The sequence below is a fragment of the Tupaia chinensis genome, unplaced genomic scaffold, assembly GCF_000334495.1.
Source record: "Tupaia chinensis unplaced genomic scaffold, TupChi_1.0 Scaffold000088_1, whole genome shotgun sequence".
Taxonomy (NCBI): domain Eukaryota; kingdom Metazoa; phylum Chordata; class Mammalia; order Scandentia; family Tupaiidae; genus Tupaia; species Tupaia belangeri.
In genome coordinates this window covers 5,811,787-5,824,180 of record NW_006159550.1, presented here as the reverse complement: position 1 = coordinate 5,824,180, position 12,394 = coordinate 5,811,787, and the positions used below count along the sequence as shown (strand labels likewise).

The following is a 12,394-nucleotide window of genomic DNA, read 5'->3' as shown; positions in this document are numbered from 1 at the left end:
TCTGCTAGACTTTGGTCTCCTCACTGGAAGAAGGAGTGGGGAGCGATAAATCTTGGTTGGGCGTCAATGACAGAAGGAAAGGGAGCTGTGCAGTGGGAGGGAGGGGTCCACCCGCTCTCTGCTCCTTACCTTTGCCGACAACACTCGTTAGCAGTGGGGGCTGCTCTGCAGGAAATCGGCTCAGGGAGGAGGAGGACAAGCCAACAGGACATGAGCAGGCTGCGATGCGATGCCCGGGGTACACGTGTCCCTCCACGGTGCGTCAGGGACACGCCAGTGTGGGGGGAGCGAGGGCTTTCCAGGAGGGCTTCGGAGGGATTGGGGGGCCCACGTGAGCACAAGCCAATGCTTGGAGGGGAGAGTGAGCTCGGCTGTTCCAGAGAACGGAGAATTGTTCGGGCCGGCCTCAACTATGGCAAGCAGGAGGTAGCAAGAGAGTTGATTATGAGGAAACTTACATACCTTCTGTGAACTTCAGGCTCTGTCATGAAGGCTAGAGAGAGTATCTCATATTTTTTTTAATAGTGCTTTTATTCAGATTATAAAGGTTTTAACCATTCCTTAAAGGGAAATACAAAAAAGCTATAAAAATTAATGCAAACCCCTACAATCCTCTCACCCAGAGGTGACCATCGCTACTTTGGTGGAATTTTACTCACGAGGGGATCAGACATTTTATTGCCTTTTACTGTTATTATATACTTTGCATATTCACTGTTTCTGAAATATTACATGCAGATAATTAAAAAATGCAAAATAAAACACTCCAAAATCCTTCCACACAGCTATAACTACATTTTTAATAGTTCATATATCCTTTGGAATACACGCACACACACGCGCACACATACGCACACACACGCACATACACACACATATGATCTTTCGACTGTTGTCTGTGTTTTCTAAGTTTCTGTTTGTCGATGCATTTTGTCCTTGTTTTTCACTTTCGTATTACGTTTATGACATCAGTGTAGTCTATCTACTGTATAACCACACATTTTGGGCATAATCTAACTAATAATGACCGCATACAGTTTTATTGTGTAACGACGTTGATATAACCAGTCTCCTATCATGCATGCCCATGCTTCTCCAAATTTTCACTCTAAGTATTGTATCATGATGAAAGCATTATAATAAAACCTTTCTTAGAGCTCCGAACATGTCCACAGAAGAGAACAGAAGCAGAGGCACTGAAGGTATTTTAAAGTTTTGATCCAGCGACTGTCCTGTTACCCGCTGTGAACGGTTCGAGTCTCCTAGTGGTTCTGTCTGTCTGTGCCCTCCATGGCCTCAACGGCCAAGTGTCGCCGGGTTTTCCAGGGAGTCTTGTTGCCAGTGTGCACTCCTTCACTTCATAAAGAAGTTAAACATATTTTCATGTATCGAATGGTTCATTTTCTTTTCTTGGGAAAATGCGTTGATGACCTTTGCCATTTAGTGTATTAATTCTTCTCTTGCTCATTCTTACAGGCAAGGTCTTCCCAGATTTTACAGGTAATGGATATTATGAAGAAGTTGCATTGATTTTGATTTTGTTTTTCTGCATCAAAATAGTCATGCTTTAAAATTCTACTTTTCCAGGAACATTTTAACATCCTCTGGTATTAAAGATATTTACCTTGTGTTACATACTGTGAAGACATTTTTTTACTAATAAACACTTTTATTGAAATGTGTTTGTGGTGTTTTGGTAGAGATAAAAAAAATAAAAATAACTAAAAAATAAAGATATCACAGAAAACATTTTCAACATTCCAATAAGAGAAACGTTAATTTTTCCTTTGTAAATTCTTTTCATGGTATCCGGCTTAAATAGGTCTCACCCACTGCGTCATCATATATGTATACCAGATCTATCTTAGTAATTCTGTCATTTGTGGTTTTATTCATTACTTTTTCTATGCACTTGGGTGTATGCGTATATAACATGTGAGGCAGAACTCCAGTTTAGCACCCACCCACCCCCCACGTGGCCTGCCAGGGGCCTCCACCCTCTGCGTGGACGGGTCCAACCTTCCGTCTTTCATGTACAGTGCACTCATGGCTGGCCCTGCAGTACCATCCAGGAACCATTTCCCACGCTTTTCCTATGAATGGAACCCAATTATTGGGACCAACATGCTCCCTGCAACTGTGTCACCCTGCAGCTGGCTGCAGGGCCTAGAAAGCACCACAACCAAAGCCAGCATCTTCTGAAATGGACTCACTACAAAGTGTCACCTCCTCGTTTTCCATGTCTGTCCCCGTAGGCACCTCGAGAGCACATCCACGTGCTAGGGATGGAGAAGGGGACCAGACAGCTGCTCCAGCTCCAGACAACAAACTCCTGTGCTGAATTCGCCATTGCTGGATTTCTGTTTTATGCTGCCAAATTTATTGTAACACATAGGTCATTTTTATAATTAATTCATTTTTATGGATGCCAGAGGATGTTTCAGGGTTATCCAATATGTCATTGATTTGTGGTTCCTACATTATTCAGGTATACACTTTTATTTCTAAAAATATGCCAGAGGGCATATGTGCTTGCCAGAGAAAGACATGCACACACACACGCACACACACACACACACACACACACACACACACAGAGAGAGAGAGAGAGAGAGAGAAAGAGAGAATGAGAAAGCACCCTCCATGGGGAAAGGTCACACTGCAACCCCTTGTCCTCTGCTTCTGTCTCTTTCCAGGATTTTGGGAATGCACACATACATGCCTACGGTGCTTCTCAAGCCACTGAGTCCAGGACTTGAACCACACATTGGCCTTAACCACCTTAAACCCTTACTTTATTTTTTGTTTTAAAATTTGTTTTATTGAGAGAGAGGGAACAAGAGAGAGACCCTCGATAGGGTCTTTCCATGCCACGATCCTCCCCCAGCCTCCCGGCCAGCCAGGGTCACAGTCCAGCGTTCTCAGAAAGAGTCAGAATCCGCTTCTGCCCTCTCTGCTGTCTCCAGAGTTTCGGTGTGCACCCTACCGTGGGCCCCACGGTGCTGAGACCATGCTGTTTTAGTTAAAACAGGGATTACCAGTCTCCTGGACTTCGTGCCCCAACTGCTCTTCCACAGAGAAGGTCTGTGCTACTCCTGTCTGGCATTTCTCCAGATAACTTGGCCTTCACTTTGTCAGATTCCTGTTGTCTCTAATGAGTCTTCATTTACGTTTCTCACTGGAGTTGAATCCTTATAGGCCCAGGATTATTTTGTCTTTTTTTCCTGTTTAATGCCTGTATTCTGTGGTTATTGACAATCTGATAGTTTTGGGTGCATGAGTGCACATGCCCAGAATCCCAGGAGGAGAATGGAGGAGAAGGGATTGTGGCACGGCCATCCCCCCAGAGGATGATTTCTCACTTTCCCCCTCACTGTCTCTCTTTCTGGCAAGTGCATACGCACCAGGAGAAGCACACGAATGGAATACACTTGCCTGAAGTGGCTTCCTGTCACCCAGCCCAGGAGTGCTGGCAACTTCATCTTGTCTTCCACGATTATTGCCCAGTTCAGATTTCCCCCCTCTTTTTACTTTAATTACTTATTTTTCCTAGCAGGTCATGTCTATCAATGAAAATTTGAGTAAAGTGAAAGTGATTCTTTTAGAATTTCAGTATATAGTTATACACAACATCCCCTGGAGCTGAAAGCAAGAGGAATAAATGTAGTCATGTCCTCTTTCCATTTCGGATATTTCATGTTTTCTTTGATATTGATCTGATTTTCAGAGTTTTGCTATGATGATTGACAATTTCAGAGAATCAAAATGTATTTATTGTTTGTAAAATTTGTGTTTTCTGATGAAATACTCTCTTTTATTCTTTTTTAAAAAAAAATTTAGAGTTTGTGTTTGTTTTTGGCTACAGGGTTCATGTGCTCTCCAGAGAGAAAGAGACAGAAAGTGAGAAATTGTCCCCCAGGAGGATGGCCATGCTGCAATCTCTTCTCCTCCATTCTCCTCTTGGGATTTTGGGCACGCACGCTCATGTGCCTGGTGTGAGGTTTAAGGCACCAGGTCTGGAACTTGAACTACGGTCGACTATGTGGAAGTCTAGTGATGTAACCATTATGTCCTCCGCTGGTCCCCTTTTTTTAAAATTTAAGAAGGGGGGGTCTTACAATGTCAAGGTCTCCCTTCCTCAGCTCCTGAGTCACCGGGATGAAAGGAGCACACCGGGATTGCGGGGGTTACAGGAGCACCCGAGTTGCCGGGATGACAGGTCACACCGGGATTCCCGAGTTGCCAGGATGGCAGGAGCTCGTCATATTCCCTTCCTGTCTCTTCACTTCCAGAACAACTCATTACTAAAGCTACTCAGGAGCGTGTCCCCACGTGAGAGTGGCCTGGCACAGAACGGCAGGATGCAGGGATGAGCATACCAAGGAATCTCCGAGAGCAAAGACCCCACAGGATGTTAGTGTCTGGGAGAGTCAGGGTAAACCCGTGGTGTGTGTGTGTGTGTGTTGGGGGATGATGGCACAGTGTCAGGAGTCAGGTCCCAGCAAGGGGAGCGGACCTTTACATGTTTGGGAATTGGCGAGCAAGACTAGAGTGAGGCCGACGTTTTCATACATGGTGTTGGGATAACTGGAAAGCCACCGCGAAAGGGCCGAACCTGGTCTGCCCCTTTCCTGTGTGCTGGCATAAATCCAAAATGAACTGGAAATTTAAATTTGAAACAAACGAGCTTGCAGGAATCATAGAGAAAACATAGATGGATTCCTCTCCTGACCAGAAATGTGAGACTGACTTTTGACTTAACGGCCCTGCAGCTCATTTTACACGGCAAGTCAGAGATACAGAGCCGACTGAGGGACTACCTTGCACCTTGTATCACCCTCTATGTACAGAGCCGACTGAGAGACTACCTTGCACCTTGTATCACCCTCTATGTACAGAGCCGACTGAGAGACTATCTTGCACCTTGTATCACCCTCTATGTACAGAGCCGACTGAGAGACTACCTTGCACCTTGTATCACCCTCTATGTACAGAGCCGACTGAGAGACTACCTTGCACCTTGTATCACCCTCTATGTAAAGAGCCGACTGAGAGACTACCTTGCACCTTGTATCACCCTCTATGTACAGAGCCGACTGAGAGACTACCTTGCACCTTGTATCACCCTCTATGTACAGAGCCGACTGAGAGACTACCTTGCACCTTGTATCACCCTCTATGTACAGAGCCGACTGAGAGACTACCTTGCACCTTGTATCACCCTCTATGTAAAGAGCTTCTAGAACTAAAGAAGAAAACCCACCAAACCTTTAGCAAAAAGAGAAAAAGCAGTGCAGATGGCCCTCAAGTGTGAGAAAAGATCATCTCATTCAGAGCCAGATACATGCAAATTAAAATTTCATGTGAGAGACTATTCCCACATGTCAGATTGGTAAAATCCGAGAGTTTGACAGCTTACGTTGACGGCACAGCTGAGGGAAAGAAATAATCCTCATTTATGATTGATTATATCTAGCCAAATTACACGTGCATTTACCTTTTTCTTTTCAAATTTGCCAGAGGGCATGTATATTCACCAGAAAGAATGAGGGAGAGGGAGGGAGCAAGGGAGAGGGAGGAAGCACTGTCCGGTAGGGCATGGCGATGCTACAATCCCTCCTCCTCCACCTCTCCTTCCCACAAGTTGTGGGCATGAGCACACACATGCCCAGTGTGCTTCTGAAGCCCAAAGGCCCAGACTGAGTCAAGTAGTCAGTCACGTGGGAACCACCTGACGTAACTACCAGGTCACAAGTTGGCCCCATGTGTATTTACATTTTTTTTCTAAGAGAGATTTTTGCAAGAGGGTATGTATACTTGCTGGAGAGACTGAGAAAGACAGAGAGACAGAAAGTGACAAATCACCCCCTGAGGGGATGGCCACACCATGATCCCTTCTCCATTCTTCTCTCAGGATTTGGGGCACGCACAGACACGTGCCTGGTATGAGTTTCAAGCCACCAGGTTTGGAATTTGAACCACACTTGGCTGTGTGGAAGTCCAGCGACATAACCATTACACCATCTGCTGGCCCTTGTGTGTAATTACTTTTAACTTGGCCATTCCGCTGTTAGTATTTTAATAATCTATCAAAAATACACTAGCAAATATAAAATTCTACACACTGGGCTATTTATTGCAGCATTATTTGTCATAATAAGACTGGAAATCGGCCAGCTGTCTAGTGACAGAAGAAAAAGCCCTAGTAGATCTGGCAGGGAAGAACTACGCAGCACAGAACTGTCGAAGATCTCCAGTCACCATATGCAGACAGTGCTAGAGTGTGTCACTAACTGTTAGAGTGGGCTAGTGACATGGGAAAACCCTTACCCAAGGAAGAGGAAGGTGTAAACTTATATATCTGTGATGCTTGTATTTAAAAACCAATGGACAGTTACACCTAATGCTAATAAGAATGCTTGGGGCCAGCAGGTGGCCTAGTGGTTAAGGCACTGAAATCCTGTGTGGTTAACCAAGGTTCAAATCCCAGACCTGGTGATTCCCACACTCACACCAGGTGCATGTGCCTGCATGCCCAAAATCTTGAGAGGAGAATGGAGGAGAAGGAGTTGAGACATGGACATTCCCTCTGGGGGGTGATTTCTCTTCTTTTGGCAAGCACACGTGTCCTATAGCATAAATCTCTCTCTCAAAAAAAAAAATAAGAATGGCTATCTACAGAACAAGGGAGAAAAGACAGTGAAAGGGCTAAAGAAGGACAGTAGACTTCTTCACATGTATTTTATTTAGTAAATATGAGTTTGGAATCATGTTTATTTTTTAAATAATTATAAACAAAATTAAATCTAAATAATGAGTCAAAATAACACCAATGAACTCAGTGGTACTGAGTTGGTGATTTTAAAATGAAATGATTTGGTAATATATGCCTGGTGGAATAGAAAACATCAACAGTTTTTAGTAATCACAAATTTAATATTATCTAGATTGCTGTTCTAAGCCAGTATGTGTGTTCATAGGAGTGTTTATGCTCACATACATTCATGTATTAGGATAGAGACAATCAGTGATTATGTTAATTATGTTAATATAATTAGACCCAGTATTTTTATGTAAGATGAAAGATTCAAAGAATTGAAATAAAAAACATTGCATAAAAATCTGTGGTCTTAAATTTGAGCTATAAATATCATTGTGACTTTTATAAACACCTGATGCATTTTCTCTTTAAAAAATTAGATATTTTCTAAATTTGTTCATTGAGGTCTAGAAAAATTACCAACTCAGAGAAAATGATCATTCCAGTGTTCAGACTATATCTGTATGTTCAGACTAGTCTGTAGGTCCCAAATCTCATAAAGTAACCATACATCTACAGAGATGAATACAAACACACACACACACACACACACACACTCCTGTTGGCGCCCAAGGTGGGGTACGAACACACAACCCTGGGATTCAGAGTCTCATGCTCTACTGACTGAGCTATCCAGGCCTTTCAGAAATCCTCCTTTGATAGTTCATATTCATGTAAGAATCATGCCGTCTCTTTTTCCACATCCACTGGTACCCCATCCAACTGCTAGATAACTCTTCTGACCAGGCACCATGTCACCCACCAATGCGGGGGTATTTTTTCCCCTTATTGGTAAGCCTTTATGACATTAACTTTCACGCATTCCCACACCTGAATGTCTAAGGTCCCTTCATCAGGGAACCAAGAGTTAAACTCTAAGAACAATCTCATAACATTTTTTGGATAGAGTCCTTCGAGACATGTACACCATATTGCTCTAAGAAGTGATGAATTAGGCTAATGAAAAGAACTTCACTTACCTGGTGTCCCATGAGGTAACTTCTGCTTACTTTTTGAAGCGGGGGAAGCAGTTCTGACATGTGCCTTCAAGTACCTGTTCAGGCACTACTTTGTTGGAGTTCATCTCCAAGACTTGGAAGACACTTCCCTGAAAGAAAAGGCTGGACAGTTGATGGGAGCAACTGACAAAGTTTATTTGCGTAGGCAATTCTTTCATACAGTTCCACTTCCGGGGTTACATGCAGGCAAGTAAATACTATGTGTGCAGGGAGAGAAGCATTCTGGTTAATGTAAAACTTTACTGGGAACATCTTGAGTTCTGGGACATGTTTATGATCATGTCTTGGGGACATCATACATTCTGGGACATGTTTATGATCATGCAGGCTCGGGGAGACAGTCTGTGAACTCGGTCCTTCACCTAGTTCTGGGAGGACCTTCTCCTCCTCAGACCTCCCAGAGGTTACTGGTAGGCACACACTCCCACATGCACACACATGCACACGTATTCATATTACATTGATGAGAGGGTGATCTTTGTCAAATAACTGTAGATGATACACACAGAAAGGACGATAGAATTAAAATATCAACATTTCACAGCCTCCTATGAAAACGAAACTAGGTGACGAGCATTAGTGATTATTAAACTCTTTGGTGAAGAGGTGATGAGAAACTTTGTAATGGATAGCTTGGGTTGGTGAAAATTAATCTCTTAATCAATTTAAGCATAAAGAGAGAAGAGAGGCAACCAGTTATTCCGTGCCTCCAGGAGTGGCACTAAGGGTTACAGAACACCAGCTCTGGGGTGCTCCTGCCAAAGACTGAACCTGAACCCATTAGTCTCCAGCTTGATTGGGTTCAGGTTCAGTATTTGGCAATAAAATTGTCCTGTACACTTGTAGGATGGGGAACACGAGGGACAGGAGGGTGTGGCAACACTCTGTGACTTATCAGTGCTATCTAGGATGTACAAGACACTGCAGAAGAAATGAACCACTTTCCTCAAAAGACAAAATGTAAATAGAGTTTCTATCTATCTGTCATCTATCTATCTATCTAGACATAGAAACTATATTCTGAACACTGGAATGATCATTTTCTTGGAGGTAGTAATTTTTCTAGAACTTCTCAGTGAACAAATTTAGAAAATATCATTTATATATATAATAAATCCCCCCTTGTCGAGGGGGAACTAGAGATTAAGAGACAGAAGAAATTTTTCCAACCAATGCGAGAATGTAGGTCTTCTTGGCTCTTCACTAGACAAGCCAAGCATAATAAGAAACAATGAACCAATGATGAAAGGACTTGTGTGATATACACTCACTGGGTGTTTGAAGACATCGTGACGTTTAAGGTAGAATGGTGGTATTAAGTTATGATTTAAAAGGAGTCCTTATCTTTCAGGATAGACACTTTTGTGCATAAAGTGCTGCAATATCTGTGATTTGCTCCAAGGTAACCTCATTTTAAGGAGAAAAATGGTGATGTAGATAAAAAAAGATTTTCTATGTGTTTAAAATTTCTGGGGCTTGAGTGATGGGTACAGGAGGCTCATTGTAATATTCTTCCTGTTTTTGTACTTGTTTGCACTTGTTTTGTTGTAAACCACAGGGGGAAAAAAACAGAAAAAGAAAAAGAAAATAAAATCTAGGGGCCTATTGTCAGGCCTAAGATGCGCCTCAGGGGACGGTTCTTGGAGGTGCCATGTAACAAGTGCATCGGCACCCTGACCCACTAAGTTTGGTTGCCTCATCTTTTCAGTAAGTTAGTAATTTGTCTCAATGAGTAACACACTTTTTTTTTTTGGACAGGTTTTTGCTATAGGGCGCGCCAGAAAAACAGAGAGAGACATAAAGCGAGAAATCACACCCCAGGGGGGATGGCCACACCGCAATCCCTTCTCCTCCATTCTCCTCTCGGGATCTTGGGCATGCACGCACACGCGCCCAGCATGAGTTTAAGCCACTGGGTCCGGGATTCGAACCGCGGTCGACTACATAGGAGATCAGCGACATAGCCATTATGCTAACTGCTGGTCCCTCAATGAGTAACACACTCTTAATTTGTCTTTACTTCAACTCGTTCTAGTGCAGCACTAGAAAATGCTTTGTCCAAATTTTATAAATGTTATCCCATTTACAGTTCTCTCTTTAAAACTGCATAAATAGAAAACACATCCTCGTAAGTCACCGTTGGCTCTGCTTGTCCGTCTGTGGTTGCCCATACGTGATCAGATCCCTTCGTACATGCAATTTATTTGATAAGCATTAGTAAACAGTTTATACTCTGTTTGCTGAATGTCCATCTTAGTCCACTGTTGCATTGCTTGGTGAAATATCTGACACTGGATGAATTAATAAAGAAATGGAGGTTTTTTCAGCTTGTGGTTCGGAGGGCCAGGGGCCAGGGGCCAACTTCTGGCAAAGTGAGGGCAGGACCTTGAGCCAAGCAGGTGTTCCAAAGCTTCTACTTATTCTCGCCTTAACCCCTTATTTATAAACACACTAGAACTCAATCATAGGGAGTCCCACCCTAAAAACCTTATCAAACCCAGAAGCCCCACCCTGGGACACCGAGAAGATAAGTTTTTACTTAACACCTTTGCAGTAGTCAAGTCTTGGCACGTGAAGTTTGGGGGGACATCGCAAACCACAGCAGTGCCCTAGATAGACATGGACTAAGCAGCAAAGACAGTGACGCACCTGGCCTGTCATAGAGGACTGAGGTGAGCCTGGCTATTCCGTAGAGCAGGCTACACTGTCATGGGACAGTGAGAGCAACTTGCATTCCACTGGCTGTCACTGCTAGTCCACATGCAATACCTGAGATAGGAAAACAAAAAGTTTTTATTTCAAGAGATTTTTGCTATAGGGTGCGCGCACTCACTGGAGAGACAGAAAGACAGAAAGCAAGGAATCCCTCCTCAGAGGGGATGGCCACATGGCAATCCCTTCTCCTCCATTGTTTGAGGCATGCATGTACACGTGCCAGGTGGGAGTTTTAAGCTGCCTGGACCAGGACTCAACCATGGGTGTCTACGTGGGAAGTCCAGCAAAGTAACCACTATGCCATGTGCTGGTCCCCCCAGAAAAGCATTTAGATTGAGTCTAACACGCCTGGGTTTGCCTAGGACCCTGACTGTCCTGCTCACCGGCTCAGTGAATGTCCCCTCTAGGGACTAACGGGCAGCACCTCCCACCCACCCCTGCCCAGAGTTGAGGCTTAGGGAATGATTATTTTGATGAGTCATTAATGTTGTTTGTTCAACAAATGCAGGTGTGTCTGCCACGTGCCAGATGCTGTTTTAGGAACACGGTGATACAATAGAAAAGAAAAAGATGTGGTGTTTACCGTGTTGCGGCTTCTGGTGCTGTGAGGTAGACAGATATTTATCAAACACACGTCCCTTCTACCACTCCACACTGTCAGGGCCAAGCCACGCACACCCTCCCATCTGGGAAACACAATCTGACCCTAACACAGGGCACACCGACTCCCTCGGCTGTTCAGTACCCAGAGTGTGTGTGGGGTGGCATGACGAGCAGGTGGGCAAAGGAGGTTTTCAGAGCGTGCAGTCAGGGAAAGTGTCTCCCTCTGCTCTTTTCCTGTGGGGTCTGTGACTTGCCAGGCGCAGTCACCAACGTCTGAGACCCTGTCTCCTGCCATCCACGGTCTCCAGGGGCTGAGGGCGCTGCGCGGTGTCAGGACCACCAGCGTCACCTTCTAAGAGGACAGACCATGGTTTCTTTAAGCCACCCCGTTGTGCTTTAAATCCCAGTCACAGCAGAAATGCGATGTCAGAGCCCTCTCTAGCATTTGGATAAAACCAGGTGAGATAAAGAAGGAAAGCTGCGAAAAACGGAACGAAACTGAGCAAACCCTAGGAAGCCGGCACCTCTGCTGCGTGTCTGAACGGATGAATGAAAACTGTGCTGTTCTCGCGCCTGCGCACAGGTGTAGATGCGGACAGACAGACTGCGCGTCCACGTACACATACCTGTTTCCAGTATATATCGTTACCTTCAGAGTCTGTATGTGCACATATATGACGCATATGTGCACACACACAGAGCTTTCCAACAGCCCTTGTCAGTCAGTGCAGGCATTGTTTGGTGTCACCATTTGCCAGTCGAGAAGGGTGATAGTCAGGGAAGCTGTGTGGGTACCTCCTCTAGACCGCGCAGGACAGGGAGCGCGTCACGCCGGCCATCACGCGCACCGGGGCTGGCTTCCGCCCCGTCCCAGCCCAGGTTTCCCAGTGTCACAGGAGAAAGCTGCCTGGACCAGGCCAGTCCCAAAGCAGTCCCTGTGTTCTCACGGTATGCCTAGGCGTTCAGAAAGAGGCTGGATCTTCTCAAGTTTCTGCTCTGCAAAGCACCTCAGCTTGGCTCTTGGGACCTGGCCGGTGTGTATGGGACAAATTACTGATGAGCCCCTTTTCACAGATTTTTACCGGATTTCCACATTTTAGAGAGTCCTTTAATTTACAAATTGAAATACTTACATTTTTAACTGAAATTAAGCAGGATCTTATCCCCCCAAACGTGTCTTTTAATGAAAACAAGCACGCAGTCTGGAGGAAAACACCCAGGCTGCCGGCAGAGCGTG

At 44.6% G+C, this 12,394-nt stretch overlaps 1 long non-coding RNA gene across 1 annotated transcript; it reads right to left on the bottom strand.

Moving 5' to 3' along the window:
* Window positions 1-287: 287 nt before the first annotated feature.
* LOC102487339 (uncharacterized) lies at window positions 288-12,374 on the bottom strand. The gene is made up of 4 exons (XR_333760.1): window positions 12,291-12,374; window positions 10,489-10,608; window positions 7,801-7,928; window positions 288-410 (listed from the first exon to the last, which is right to left on the bottom strand). It is a non-coding gene; the product is annotated as an uncharacterized LOC102487339 (long non-coding RNA).
* Between the last annotated feature and the right edge of the window lie 20 nt (window positions 12,375-12,394).